Source organism: Pseudorasbora parva, chromosome 4 (assembly GCF_024679245.1).
Source record: "Pseudorasbora parva isolate DD20220531a chromosome 4, ASM2467924v1, whole genome shotgun sequence".
Taxonomy (NCBI): domain Eukaryota; kingdom Metazoa; phylum Chordata; class Actinopteri; order Cypriniformes; family Gobionidae; genus Pseudorasbora; species Pseudorasbora parva.
In genome coordinates this window covers 22,578,122-22,594,551 of record NC_090175.1, presented here as the reverse complement: position 1 = coordinate 22,594,551, position 16,430 = coordinate 22,578,122, and the positions used below count along the sequence as shown (strand labels likewise).

General features: G+C 36.0%; 1 protein-coding gene and 1 long non-coding RNA gene across 2 annotated transcripts in view; both read right to left on the bottom strand.

Annotated features, from left to right (window-relative positions):
* Positions 1–16,430, bottom strand: part of vegfc (vascular endothelial growth factor c) — a 70,542-nt gene that overhangs the window by 12,337 nt on the left and 41,775 nt on the right. The window lies entirely within an intron of this gene.
* Positions 11,908–15,043, bottom strand: LOC137073129 (uncharacterized). The gene is made up of 4 exons (XR_010904734.1): positions 14,886–15,043; positions 14,076–14,397; positions 13,844–13,920; positions 11,908–13,565 (listed from the first exon to the last, which is right to left on the bottom strand). It is a non-coding gene; the product is annotated as an uncharacterized lncRNA (long non-coding RNA).

The window sequence follows — 16,430 nt, the reverse complement described above, 5'->3', positions numbered from 1 at the left end:
GTTGGTCAGCAGCAGGAAGCACGAAGTGCTCTAAAACTTCCTGGTATACTGTTGTGTTGACCATGGACCTCAGAAAACACAGTTGAACCAACACCAGCAGGTGACATGGCACCCCAAACCATCACTGACTGTGGAAACTTTACACCGGACCTCAAGCAACATTGATTGTGTGCCTCTCCCCTCTTCCTCCAGACTCAGGGACCCTGATTTCCCAAAGGAAATGCAAAATTTACTTTCATCAGGGAACATAACTTTGGACCACTGTTTTTCCAAGAGTGGCTTGACACAAGGAATGCGACAGCTGAAACCCATGTCTTGCATACGTCTGTGTGAAGTCGTTCTTGAAGAACTGACTCCAGCTGCAGTCAACTCTTAGTGAATCTCCCCCAATTTTTGAATGGGTTTTGTTTCACAATCCTCTCCAGGGTGTGGTTATCCCTATTGCTTGTACACTTTTTTTCTACCACATCTTTTTCTTCCAGTCGCCTCTCTATTAATGTGCTTGGACACAGAGCTCTGTGAACAGCCAGCCTCTTTTGACCTTTTGTGTCAATGGTATTATCAATGGTCGAATTTTGGACAACTGTCAAGCCAGCAGTCTTCCCCATGATTTTGTAGCCTACAGAACTAGACTTAGAGATAATTTAAAGGCCTTTTCATGTGTTTTGAGTTAATTAGCTGATTAGAGTATGGCACCAGCTTTCTTCAATATTGAACCTTTTTATAATATTCTAATTTTATGAGATACTGATTTTGGGATTTCCCTTAGTTGTCAGTTATAATCATCAAAATTAAAATAAATAAACATTTAAAATATATAAGTATGTGTGTAGTGAATGAATATTATATACAAGTTTCACTTTTTGAATGGAATTAGTGAAATAAATCAACTTTTTGATGATATTCTTATTATATAACCAGCACATGTACATGACTAAATTCATCGAGTTTGAAAGAATTAAGATAGAAGCACACAAAAGGTTAAGGTTACATTCAGTGGAGTATGTGATAAATATAGCAATATAGATACAATATTACTGAAACGTCTATTTTTTGAAGAGGTGAAGAACTGAATTGTGCGCACAACCAGATGTAGCTGTATTGTGGGTTAACTTTGAACTCAGCTAATTACAAAGTCAAATTTAGACCTACCTACCCTCTCTCCAAGTCTAACCTGAGGAAATACCAATCATAGACCAGTCCTCAGAGAGCAAACTTTTTTTTTTTCCTGAAAAAAAAAAATGTGGATGTGAACAATCATGTTGGGGCCATTCTGTTCTGTATTTTCAAACCCACTCTGTTTATTACTTTGTCACCTCCTTTTCTCCCTCCCCTTCCCAAAACCACTCTCTCTCTCTCTCTCTCTTCTCTCTGTTTTCATGAGTTTAAGTGGCTCAGGCGTAATGTCAGGTCCCCAGGCAGATTTGGGCTCAGATTTATCCAGCAAAACACCAGGCTCAGATGTGGGTTTCCTCTCTAGATCAGAGAGACACGAGACTTCACGGTCTGCCCTCAACCTTTGCACTAGAAGATATGCGTGTCTGTGTGCAAGTGTGTGTGCGTGTGTGTTCAGTCTTACACCCTGCTGAGAACTGACTCGGATGTAACAGCTCCAGTTACAGGTCCACTATCATTAACCTCCCTTGGCTAAAAGGTGACAGGTCAGGACCAGTTAGCATGACCTAAGGCTGGATCAGGCCCAGAAAAGGACCATTCTCAGGCATAGATCATCCCTCCTGTCTGGCTGTCTATGAAATCACTGCTTTTCCATCTAGACAGCATGGGTGATGTATTACCCATGTAGAACTGCTTGTCAGTAAGGGTTTATTCACGCTGCACACCAGTCTGATTTGGGTTTCAAATTTGATCAGTCTACACTTTTAATTTAGCAAATGATGAAATCTGATCTGTTTGTTTAGTCAATAAGCAGTGTATATAACTGAGTTGTTATAGTAATGATGTTATGGCTGATAACAATAAATGGCTAATATTACATTTCCACACTATGTTGTCTGCATATAAATGTTGGCATTACAGCACTAAAACATACAGTATGAAAAATGGATATTCATTTTGAGACTTACTTATTAAAATATTTAACAGTGCTATAAAGTGATAACATTAAAATTAAATGATATGATATAAAATAGTCTAAATGTCAAAATAATGGAAATGAGCATGTACAATTAATTATCCAATATTGATTGCTCTATCAGTTATTAATTCATTAGTGTTGAAAGAGACCAACAAATTGAGAACTGAAAACTAGCCTCTTGTGACCATCTCACAAAATGCATGAGACAACATTAGCAAAGTGCAAAACTAGCTCTGATTAAACCATTTGATGCAAAAAATGGGGTTTGTACCTGGTATGTAAAAATATACGTTTCTTTGCTGTTCTGACTGCAAACAACTACATGAATTTAAGCGAATACTCCATAATATCAGAATATTGCTGCCTGTCTGAAGGCATATAATGAAAACTGGAGTAAACATTAAATAAACTTGTTTATGGCAATAAAAGCAACAGTATATGTAACTGACACAAGTGTTGATATTGCATCCTACTAAGCGCAGTATATATGCTTATGTACCTGATGACAGAACAACAAGCTTTATGACACAACACATCATAACAACATATCAATCCAGTGTGCATATTAAACTCCAAACATACCACGCACGCTATTCAAACAGATGTCGGCATGATTAGCGTTGTGAGTTGTTTACTTAGAAAAAGAGAAACAGGTTGTTGAATATCAGAACCGTGAAATAAAGCAAATTGCCGACTAGCCCTGAAATGGTTCAGTGGTAAACTACACAAGTACAAGGTTCTCAATGTGTTTTCAATTACCATATGCTCAGTGGCATAAGACAGCACATTCCTGAGAACAGAGAGGGGGGATAAAAAGGACTTATGATATGGTCCACGCGAGGTGGTGCACTTGCACCTTGCGTAACGTAAAACAGACGAGTCCATTTAGTCTAGCAAGGTGTCAGGAAGATAATATATAAGCTAAGATAACTTAGAGAGCATGTTTCTAGTAAAACAACACTCGTACACGTCCCTAGGCCGCATTGAAACAAATCCGCATTCCCACCTCTACAGTAATTCAACTGCCTGGTCAATAAAGCCCATATGTTGTTTGTTACACAGATCTGATTCGTTTATTGCTGGGGGCTATCTGAAGAGTTCTGCAGCTCAACTGATTTACATTTAAAAGGTTAAAGAGGATATAAATATCCACTCTCCATATGTTAATGTAAACTACGCTACAAGGGATAGTCAGCATTCATTTTGAATCATGTTAAAATGCCAAAATCAAAGTCAGTTCAAACTAACATATTTCACAACCTCTTCACTCTATTTCTCAATGCTGACAACACTTATCATACCTAAAATAATGGACTGCTAAACAATCCATTAATACAAACTGTGCAAGAGATTGAAATCAGTAATATAAACAAGAGATATTTTCAACAGCATAAAGCAGATGGTGGTAGGTAGGTCATTTTATAGGTATAGTCACCCAAAAATGAAATTTTTGTCATTAATGACTCACCCTAATGTCCTCAGAATACAATTTAGGATATTTTATATTTAGTCCGAGAGCGTATCTTAGTGTATGCACACTATACTGTCCATGTCCAGAAAGGGAATAAAAACATTGTCAGGGTTCTGTCACTTCGGTCTAGCTTTCTCTTGGTTTTGTGACAGAGTCCTGACACTCCTGTATTTTGTCTTGTGTGAGCACACGGCTTTGAGCATGCTCGAGCTGCGTGCTCTTCTGTCCTTGTAGTATTCTGTGTGGGGCGTGGTGTTCGGGTCCCAGCTCTTCTGTCTAGTTGGGTTTCGGTTTTGCGTTGGGATTCGGACATTCATGCTCCTTGTGTTTTGTCTTCTGTTATGAGTGCACAGAATGAGCATTCGCTCATTCTTGTGCACTCTTTTGTCACGTGAGTGTGCGCCCTCCTGTCTGTGTGTTTGTTTTGTGTAGCATGCAGCTGGTGTTTCACTTGCTGCATGCTTCATTGTTGTCATGTTTTGTGTGAACATGCAGTTTATGAGTCTTCATTGGCTGCATGTTCATGTCACGTTTGGTGTGAGCATGTTCATGTGTTTCTTTGTCCCATGTGCTCTCATGTCGATTGTCCAACCCCACCCACCTTGTTTCCTGATTATTGGTTGATTTGCCTCACCTGTCTTCTCTCATTACCCTCGTTTGTTTGCTCCCCATTTAAACTCCTTGTGTTTGCAGTCCTGTGCTGGATCGTCGTCTTACCTCATGTTTCCCTGAGCCTCAAGTCAAGTCAAGTCTTGTTTTCCCCCTCGAGGTTGTTTTTGTTTGTCTTGTTTGATTTTTATAATAAAGAGCCCATTCTTCCTTCAATTGAGTCCTCACTCCGCATCCATTTAACCAACCCTGACAAACATAATCAAAGTAGTCCATATGTGACATCAGTTAGTTAATTAGAATCTCTTGAAGCATTAAAAATACATTTTTCAGTATAGCTGTATAAAGAATGAAGATTTGAATAAAAATACAACTTTATTCAGCATTATCTTCTCTTCCGCGTTTTTTTTCAAACCTCAAATAAAGATTCAAACGGTTATGAAGCGTATTGATTCATGATTTGTATCGTGTTTCAAAATGGTAAACTGCTGAAATCACATGACATTGGCGATCCGACTCATGAATCAATACGCTGATTCATAACAGTTTGAATCTTTATTTGAGGTTTGAAAACAAACACGGACAAATACAAATAAAGTCACTTACAACACTTTAACTAAAACAAACTCAAAGCAGTAACACATTACATGATTGGACAAGCCACATTAGAAGCCTTAATATAATTAATAATAATAATAATAATAATAATAATAATAATAATAATAATAATAATAATAATAATAATAATAATAATAATACAGGTTATTTATAATGCACAAAATCTCAAAGTGCTACAGAATTAAAAACAATCAACAACAATAAATAAATAAGTAAATGAATAAAATAATATAAATAAAACTGAAAAAGATAAAATAAAGAAGTAACAAGTCAATTAAAAGCTCTGCTAAAAAGGTGGGTTTTAAGACCACACTTAAAAGCATCTATAGTCTGTGGAGTCTGCAGAGCAGAAGGCCCGATCTCGCATAGTACGCAGATTGGTCGAGGGAGTTTTAAGACGAAACAGAGAAACAGAGCGGAGGTTACGAGTGGCTGTTTGTGTGGTGAGGAGTTCCTTGAGATAGGAGGGAGCATCACCATGGATGCACTGGTGCGTAAGGAGAGATCTTGTACTCGATCATGAACAACACAGGAAGCCAGTGGAGTGATTTTAGAATGGGGGTGATGTGGTCGTATTTGTGCACCCTCATGAGGATCCTAGCAGCACTGTTCTGAATACACTGCAGATTCTGGAGATTTTTGCTAGGGATGCCAATAAGGAGCACATTGCAGTAGTCCAGCCTGGAGGAGATAAAGGCGTGGACAAGCTTCTCTGCATCTGCCAGTGTTAGAATGGTACGAAGTTTGGCAATGTTTCTGAGGTGGAAGAATGAGGTCTTAAACAGGTGATTGATGTGAGCTTCAAAAGTAAGCTGCGATTCCATTCTGACCCCCAGATTGGTGACTGAAGTGGAAAGTGGAATGACCTGATCAGAGAAAGCAATGCTGGTGATAACCGACTTCTGGACCTGAAGTGGAGTGCCGACTAGGATAGCTTCAGTCTTGGAGCTGTTTAGCTGCAGAAAGTTTTGCTCCATCCACGCCTTTATCTCATCCAGGCAAGTGATCAAAGTGGATGTTGTGAGGTCAACAGAGGGAGATGAACTTGTCCTAAAGTAAAGTTGAGTGTCATCAGCATAGCAGTGAAAAGAAATCCCATGCCGGCTGATGAGACGGCCAAGGGGGAGCATGTAGAGTATGAATAGGGTGGGTCCGAGCACAGAGCCTTGAGGGACACCGCAGGTGACATTGTGTGACAGGGATGTAGCTTCTCCTAACGCCAGTTAGATAAGAAGAAAACCAGTTGTGGGCCGAGTCAGAGAGACCGATGGTGGAATGTAAATGGTGAAGGAGGATGTTATGGTCAATTGTATCGAAAGCTGCAGTTAAGTCCAGGAGGATGAGAAGGGATGGGGAACCAGCATCTGCCGCCATCAAAAGATCGTTTGTGACCCTGACCAAAGCTGTTTCTGTGCTGTGTCCTGAGCGGAAACCAGACTGAAATTTCACAAAAAGATTGTTATGCTCCAAATGGACCTGAAGCTGTGCAGCAACAACTTTTCCCAGCACCTTAGAGAGGTTTGTGAGGTTGGAGATGGGCCTGTAGTTGTCAATAACATCTGGGTCTAAAGTAGGTTTTTTTAGAAGTGGTCTGATGATAGCAGTTTTTAGAGATGAAGGAACAAGGCCAGCCTGGAGGGAATTATTAATAATCTTGGTTAAAATGGACTTAAGACACAGAGGTTAGATTTTACCAAGGCTGTAGGAAAAGGATCCAGTGCACAGGTGGATGGTTTCATTTTTCTGATGATGTCCTCAACCTCAAGCTGTGTGATGATGGAGAAGCAGCAGAGATGTTGGAAGGTCCCTGGCTGTGGATCAACAGACGGGACAGGCAGAGGGGAGGTGCTAGATAGAAGCAAGTGGATGTTGTCTACTTTGTTCCTAGGTCATGAACTTATTGCACCTCTCTTCTGTGGCTTCTGAAAAAGAGTGAGTTTGCAGTTTGAGGATGTGATTTATAGTGGAGAAAAGCTTCTTGGAGTTTCCAGGGTTATTGTTGATGATGCAAGAGTAGAACTGTGACTGAGCATCTCTCAAGGACCTTGCGTAGGCCTTCTGATGATCTCTATCCACAACTTTCCTGCAAGTCTTAGTGGGCGTCGCCATGACACTCGATACTTCCGGTTGACGGTATCTCAGTTCCGGTTTAGCACACATAACAGTTATGCTGCTTAGTTACACCAGACGCGAGTGACACACGAATAAATAGTGCAATTCGTGCGAAGTTGGACGCGTAAACATGAATCCATTCGCTTCATTCACTACACAACAGACGCGAATTTGCGTCATGGGAGGGGTTTCTGCCAGGCAGCGGCAGTCGTCAGAAGGACGAGCCGAGTAAAGGCTGCTCTCACCGGGGTTAATGAGCGCTGAGTGCCGCTGAGCGCCTGGGTCTCACACCTCCGAAACCTTGCTTCCATAAACCATGCAACATAAACGGACCCGTTTGACATGTTGCCTAGCACCACCCTACACCTTCCATTCAATGACCAACGAGCTTCAAATAAACTCGAGAATTGTGATATTAATATTTGTAATTGTTGAAATGTTCATGTCAGACATTGTCAGTACTTTTTTTTATCAACAAAATAGATGCATGAACTTCAATTAATTTAAATGCATTGTAATAAAAATTTACATTTAATTGCTGTAAATGTAATTATTGAGATTATTAGTTTAACCTATTTAAAATACTGCAGTAAAGCTGTTTAATTTTTTGCAAGGGGTATGTTTATTGTTTTCAATAATTTACAGATTTAATGTGTAGCAAGACCGCTCTAACAACCCAACGTTACTATCCAAATAGAGACCACTCCCGCGGGACCCAGCACAACCGAGTGCGGCGCGGGATAATATTTGATGGGTGAATGTGGATGCGGGTGAACAAAAATAAATAACTAGAAACAAATAAACTTTTATTTATAATAAAATAAAATCAATTTACAGGCGCATGGACGGAAGGTAATTCTCGCGTGGTTCATAGGAACAGCCAAGCCTAACACTGGCAAAATGTCTGCACCGCATAACTCAGGTGAACCGCTTAGTGCTACAGATATTAGTAAGTTCTTGTAAGATAGTCAGATCCATGCGACCATCTGGAACATCTGATCATTTTGACTGAAGCATTGTTATAAAAGTCTACTCCTGAGTCCTCATAATACAACCAACGTTTAGCAAATAACAGTACAGACTAACGTAAACCGGAAGTTCGTTACCGGCGTGTTCTACGTTGCCATAGCGATCATGGAAAAGTTCAGAGTTCGGGAAAGTTGTGGATAGGCTTGCCTATGAACAGTGAGTCCTGAGAGCTTGAGACGCCTCTCAAGTACACGCCCAACCATCTTCATCTTCCGCAGTTCGCTGGTGTACCAGGGTGCTGAGCGCGAGAAGGTGACCATTCTAGTTTTGACAGGTGCGTGAAGATCTAGAAGGCAGCTCAGAGACTTGTTGTAGAAGTCAACCGACTCAGAGACTGAGGAGAGATCAACAGAGGAGAATTGCTGAAGGTCTGTAGTTAAAGAGACTTGGGGTTTTTTTTCAGGTTCCTGAAGCAAATTTGACGGGTATCTTTGGTAAGGGAAGAGGGGCGCGGCAGCTCCAATGAGATGGCCTGGTCGTCAGACACACCCAGATCATACATCAAGAGGTTTCTAATATGAGGAGAGTTGGAAATGACCAAGTCCAGAGTGTGCCCCCTAGAATGAGTGGGGCCAACCACGTGCTGTTGGAGATTGAGGCAGTCCAATAATTGCAGAAACTCAGTTGCCAGGTGGCAGGAGGGGGTATCTTCATATATATTAAAATCTCCTAATATTAAAATGTTGGCAGAAGTAGAGCAGGGTGTTGTGAGAAAGTCATCCATCTCAGAGATAAAAACAGAATTTGTTTTTGGGGGCCGATAAATAAGCAGTATTGTCAAAGAAAAAGGGGGTTTACATTTAAAAGCAAGGAATTCAAATGATGACACTGTGGGCAGAGGGAGAAAAGGCAGCTCCAATGATTGTCTATGAATTACAGCTAAGCCACCACCACGACCAGTGTAGCGGGCTTTCTCCAGGTAGCTGTAACCAGGAGGAGAGGTATCATTAAGTGCTGAGTAAACTGCAGGCTGATGCCATGTTTCCATTAAGGTCTAATCTCTTATCAATGATGTGGTCTTGGATGAAAGATGACTTATTTGTGAGGGATTGTGCATTAAAAAGTTCTATTTTGAGCGTTGATGGGGTGGTGAATCTCGTTATTGGCCGTAAAACACTAAAATCCACTCCACGTTTTCTGTCATGCGCTGTGCTAAAAGATCTTGCGGTGTTTTCCGCGCAATCCAGTTTATATTGGTCAATTTAATATGGCCGGAATACATCATTACATCAGCTGAATAGATCTAAATGAATGTGCTAAGATGCTGCATTGTTTGCTTGGCAACTGTAAACAGCCTACAGCTGAGTCAGGTAACACCATGTCAAAACTTCCTTTGTAATCAATGGAGTGGTCTGCATTGCAATACAGAAGGTAGACAACAGGTTTTTAAGTTTTATACTATACATTTGTTCTTTGTGTGTCAAGTATTTTTTAGAGCACAGTGATGGCTCGTCAGGCTGAATTTTCGGGACAATTTAATGTTAATATAATTCCCAGTTATTCATATCATGATTCATTGTTTGTAATTTCAACTGTAACAACTTGCTCTCCCCCCCAAATGTGCAGAATCTGCAAAATGTGAGTCTGAGGAAATAGAGAGGCAAATGGGCGTAGCCATCTTTTCAGAAGTGAGGGGGACAGAAATGTCGTAATACCGTTTTTTTTTTTGGACCAATATAATTTATCGCATCTCTTGCTTTTAATTGGGCAAGATATCAAATACACTGCTGAACAATAACCAATAATTAATATCTATAATACTATTCTCCTATTTTTTATGCCAATTTTATGATTGGTTTATATACTACAAACACTTCTGCATTAAGACTCCACAGATTTTATGCAATGTAAAAAAATATATATATTCTGATGTAAACCAGCTGTTCTCTATGTGAAGATATAGTAAAGTGTAATTTATTCCTGTGATCAAAGCTGAATTTATCATCATTACTCCAGTCTTCAGTGTCACATGACCCTTCACTGATCATTCTCAGATGAGGATCTGATCATCAACACACATTTAGGATTATTATCAGTTGTGCTGCTCATAGTGCTGCTTATTTTTTGTGGAAACCATCTAAACATTTGTGGTAAAATTAAAAAAAAGAGCTAAATTAATACTTTTATTGATCGGACATGCATTAAATTGATCACAAGTGATATTTTTAATATTATAAATTAGATAATAATTTATTTAATAAATGCAAATAAATGCTGTCCATTGAACTTTCTACTCATTAAAGAATCCTGAAAAATAACATGTAGGCTATCATGGTTTCCACAACATTTTTAAGCAGCACAACTGTTTTCAACACAGATAATAATCATAAATGTTTCTTGATTATGAAATCCTCATATGAGAATAATTAGTGAAGGATCATGTGACACTGAAGACTCGAGTAATGATGATAAATTCAGCTTTGATCACAGGAATAAATTACTATATAATCACATAGGAAAAAAGCTGTTTTAATTTGTAATAATGTTTCAAAATATTACTGTTTTAACTATTTTTCATTACATAAATGCAGCCGTGGTGAGCAGAAGATAACATTAAAAGCTGCATTATTCATATGATAGCCTACTTTATTGTCAATAAATAGCCTACATTGAGATGACTTGAAAAACACACATAAAGCATATATTGTCGCAATCGTCTGATTGTCGTCGTCACGTTTCATCACTCATAACGATTGTTTTCCTTCAGCTGCAGCTCCAGCGTGACAGGGTATTACCTCTGCGATCCGCTTTTGGACTTTCTGTGAGAGAGCCCCCTCCTCATATTGAGAAAAATTACAGGTCATGCATAGATAATTTTTTGTCTCTGAATTTAAATCTTGATGTATTCACATTGGTTTCTATGTAAATACACTTGCCCGTGACCTCAAGAAGCGCGCTATCAACCGAGATTAGAGAAGGCTGTCTTTAGCGTCCCTGTTAACTTGCCCGCCCCCGCGCAGGCCCTTGTGAAAAAAAAGTGCACTTTAGTGTACTTTTATAAAGTGTACTTATTACACAGATAATATACTTATACTAAATACACTTAATTGTGCAATTAAATGCAATATTTTCGGTGTACTTAACACACATTATATGTAATTGATTTCAAATTTATCACATATTAAGTTGAAATAAAATACAATAAGTTGCAATTAAGAGTGATTTTTTGGAACAACTTAAGTGGTACTTAAATACAACTTTATATGTACTTTCATAATCACTTCTAGTGTATTAAAATTGTAATTAAAGTGCACTGCTCAATGTACTGACAAGCAATTAATGTGAACTAAAACATACTTTAATGTCAGCTAAATATACACTTAAGTGTGAATTAAATGCAATGTTTTCGGTGTACTTAACACACATTATATGTAATTAATTTCAAATTTATCACATATTAAGTTGAAATAAAATACAATAAGTTGCAATTAAGAGTGATTTTTTGGAACAACTTAAGTGGTACTTAAATACAACTTTATATGTACTTTCATAATCACTTCTAGTGTATTAAAATTGTAATTAAAGTGCACTGCTCAATGTACTGACAAGCAATTAATGTGAATTAAAACATACTTTAATGTCAGCTAAATATACACTTAAGTGTGAATTAAATGCAATGTTTTCGGTGTACTTAACACACATTATATGTAATTGATTTCAAATTTATCACATATTAAGTTGAAATAAAATACAATAAGTTGCAATTAAGAGTGATTTTTTGGAACAACTTAAGTGGTACTTAAATACAACTTTATATGTACTTTCATAATCGCTTCTAGTGTATTAAAATTGTAATTAAAGTGCACTGCTCAATGTACTGACATCCATTCTACTGTCTTAAAAACAAGCAATTAATATGAACTAAAATATACCTTAACGTAGTTTACATGTACACTCTAATATAATGAAATACATTCATAATTACATTTTTCAAATAATACAGCTGCAATTTCCTATAATAAACACATCCAAATTTAAATCCTCTACATTTATTGACAAAACAATCTGTAAAACAAATATACAAAAAAAACTTTTTTTTGATGCCCAAGAAAAACCCAAAAAACTATTTACACAAACACAAGAACATATGTATTTTGTCAATTTTATCATTAAATTCAAGTGATGCCATATTGATGCTCTTTAATGTGACATGACAGATCACTGTAAAGACATCAGTTCAAGCAGCACTGCGACACGAGTGAATGTGATCACCTTGTCATAGTCAAAGAATTAACATGAATTAACATCAGAAGGTATGTTAAGGATACATTACAACTTAATAAAATGTATCACATTGTGTAATCGTTCAGTGTTTTTTAACAGCAGAAAGATGTCGATAAAACACGAGAGAGATGAACTCTTTCACTAAATGTATGCATTATATTAGCCTATATATTCATCATATTCTACTTAACCTGAAAACCTGAAAAAAATCTAACCTATAATTAGATTTATAAGTTAATGCATGAGAAGTTTACACGTTTGCATACAATGCAAGTGCAAGTAAGGCCTCCCTATATAGTCTACACTATACAGCATTCTTTGTCGTTTGATTAAACAAGAAACAACAAGGCAATTATATATTACATTCTGAATCAAATTATAATCTTTGTGTGCCCTTTGTTAGAGTTAAGCTTGGTAAAACGTCCTTCAAATATGTCGCAGCCTCAGATTGGAATTTGCTCCAGACTGAGTTGAAGCTAAAAGATCTGGTGACATTTAGTCATTTTAAAATTTTACTTCATCATTTTGAGAGTAAATTAATGGTGTGTAATTGTTTTTGACTGGTTGTATGTTTTATGTTTTTTATGTGACTTTTTATGTATAACTGTACATGCAAACAGAGCTGCCTATCTTGGCCAGGACAGGACATTTTAATCTCAGTGAGTTTTTCTCCTGGTTAAATAAAGGTAATAATAATAATAATTAGTAGAGATATTTTTTATATTATATTTTTAATTCTTTAAGAAACCTTTAGTTTAGGACAATTACAATTTGTTCAGTAAACCAATAAAAAAAAAGAAAGCATTTTTATATTTAGTGTTCCTCCCCGAACTGTCAGCTTTGTGTACTGTTACACCCCTATTATTAATGCAATCTTAAAATCAAAAGTTGTATATATGTTAATTATTTAATGCATTTTTAACTTGCATGAACAATGACTATAAATTTAATTAACCAGCTTTGAACTATAATTTATTAAGCAAGGTCAACAACTATTAATAAACACTGTAAAAAATTAAATAAAAGAAATAAATAAAAAGAAATCACCGTTAGATCATATCGGCCAATACATTAAATAACGTTAACAAATTAGATCTTTTGTAAAGTGTTACTGAACTTAAAAGCTCTTAAACCTTTACTAGCACCAAAATTAGGACCAAAAGGTTTATTCTAAAATCTTATTCCAGCATTACAGTGAAAGAAAAAAAAAAAAAAAGAAAAAAAAACTGAAGAACTCCAAAGGCACACAAAATTGTTTGTCACCAACTATTTTCAAGTTGTTTGGAAAGTGCTGTTTATGTCAATGTCCCAGAAGCTCTCCATCAGTAGGAAACTGGCGCACCATCTCTCCACAGTAGATGTGAATGGACATGTTCCAAAGAGGCAGGAAAGCAAAAAAATATATACCTTGAGGAAAGAAAAAGAAAACGCAAAGAAAAAACTTGTTTATAAAACAGATCTATCCATTATTGGCTCAATTAAATTAAAACGATAGATGTACAGTTGTGCTCCAAAGTTTATATTCACACAGCAGTATCTGTATGAAAAAAAGAAGAAAAATAAAGAAATCATAAAAATGAGCATGTTGTCTCTTTTTTATCTAGTACTGCCCTGATGAAGCAGTTTATTCTGCACGGTGTGTGTAAGCTTTTGACCACAACTGCAACCCCTATGTGATGAATTACCTCAGTCGTCAGGGTAGAATGATTGGAGAGGTTCCTTCACGTATCCCACTGAGCACATCATCTTCACTGACACTGGACTTTAAAAATAGAGAACATTTTAATAATGTTTTTTATTCCTACTTTACAGGGAATTAAACATAGCTTAAATATAGATAAATAACCCAAGACCAATGTAAATTGAGAAAAGTATTCTTGCATTTTTCCTCATCTTGCCTTGCAAGTTTCAGCTTACCTCGCCCATCTCCATGAAGGATGTTCCTGTATTTACCACGCCTGGCACAGCAATGCTGCGGCTCCTTTCCTTTGGGTGTGTGGCCTGTAAAATATATAATGATTAGGGGATCTGGAAATGCACAAGTGGGAATGTATTACTTACAAATGGACAAGATGCAAAGCATTTGAAAGCTAAAGACTTGATAGCAATGTTTTAGCTTGTGTGATCAGTGTCAAGGCTGGGCATAAATTCATAATTAACATTAACTTGACCTCATCAAGATGGCTCTGTAATTCCACACAGCTTGCACTGGATCTCCAATAACAAATCTGTATTGATCCTACAAAATAAAATATAAAATAAGATAAGCACAAAATATTAAAAACACAAATAGTACTTTAACATCTTACTCTCCAAATGCAAAAAGAAAAGAACATATTAAAATCATTATTTCATTACTGGTTGTTATAAGTTAATATATGGAATAAATGTATATAACGTTAAATGTCTTCTGTCCATTTAAAAAGTAGGAGTTCGATTAAAATATTACAGCTGCAGGCAGATTCATTGAACATGCCCACACCGGCGATCACATTCCGATTTAAGAAATTATTATAATGCAATCTTAGATACATGAACATGAATAATACAATCTTAGATACATAGGAAACATGATTAACGTTAATTCACCTCCCGAGTCCATAGTGCGTCTATCCTATCTGCGATTAAACTAAATAACTAAGTTAAGTTAACTTACACCGTAATAGAGAGCTACCATGTTACGGTGAAAATGTAAAATCAAGAGAGTTTATATCAAGATATACTTACTTGACTCGTTATTTGTAGCATATAACGTCTCATCTGTAATGATCCAAACGGTTCACTCCTCTGTTGTCTGTTGTCCTTCAGCTTCATTTTCCTTACGCATCGCGATGACGCAAACATGGCGGCAGACAGCGCATTTTTCAAAATCATGACGTAGTATTTTTGGCGCATGCGCATTGAAATATTAAGTATAAATAAAAAATTAGATATTTCGTGCATTAAATGTTGATTATAAATGACGTATTAATTATCCATTTCTGTTGAGGTTGTTCTAACACACTGTGTAGTTAGACTGTATTTCAGAGAACTTGACTCATTCACCTAACTAAAAGTCAATCATGTTTACAGTGAGTCTGATTAAAATGAAATGTAGCCTATTTTAACTGAATTTTAATGCAAATTAATAATTAATAATAATAATAATTAATTTGGTTTAGATTTGTTCAACTTTTTTCTTGCAATTAATGCAATTAAATGTGTGTTTAATTGCCATACAACAACATAATATTTAAAGTAGGTTATTCTGTACACAGATGTAAAGTAGCCTACAGTACATTAGACAACTCCTCTCATAAAGATTGACAATGTCAAATTATGTAGAAAACTGACACTTGTAGTTGGGTTCATATGAGCTAGTTATAACATTTCAACAGTATGTTGTACTGGAGTGTAAGCGTGTGAAATTTTGAAGAAAAATAAATTAACCAATGTAAATTTGGACAACTCATTCTTTTTTTAAATCATTTATTTTCCATGTGCTTTGTCATTAGTAAAATAAGTGCACTTTATGAAACAAACTCATAATTAAAATGGTTTAAGTAAATTTAGGTGTAGACATTATTACAAGGTGCATTTTTAAAAAGTGCACTTAAGTGTGTTTATAAATATTGTCATACAAGTGTACTTTCTTTAAGTGAAAATTAACTAGATATTATTACAAAGTGCACTTATTAAAAGTACACTAAAGTGTGTTTATAAATATTGTCATGAAAGTGTACTTTTTAAAGTACAAATTAATTATATATTATTACAAAGTGCACTTATTATAAGTGTACTAAAGTGTGTTTATAAATATTGTCATGAAAGTGTACTTTTTAAAGTACAAATTAATTAGATATTATTTTAAAGTGCACTTATTAAAAGTGTACTAAAGTGTGTTTATAAATATCGTCATGAAAGTGTACTTTGTTAAAGTACAAATTAATTATATATTATTACAAAGTATGCTTATTATAAGTACACTAAAGTGTGTTTATAAATATTGTCATGAAAGTGTACTTTTTAAAGTACAAATTAATTAGATATTATTTTAAAGTGCACTTATTAAAAGTGTACTAAAGTGTGTTTATAAATATCGTCATGAAAGTGTACTTTGTTAAAGTACAAATTAATTATATATTATTACAAAGTATGCTTATTATAAGTACACTAAAGTGTGTTTATAAATATTGTCATGAAAGTGTACTTTTTAAAAATACAAATTAATTCGATATTATTACAAAGTGAATTTTAAAAAAGTGTACTTAAGTGTGTTTAGAAATATTGTCA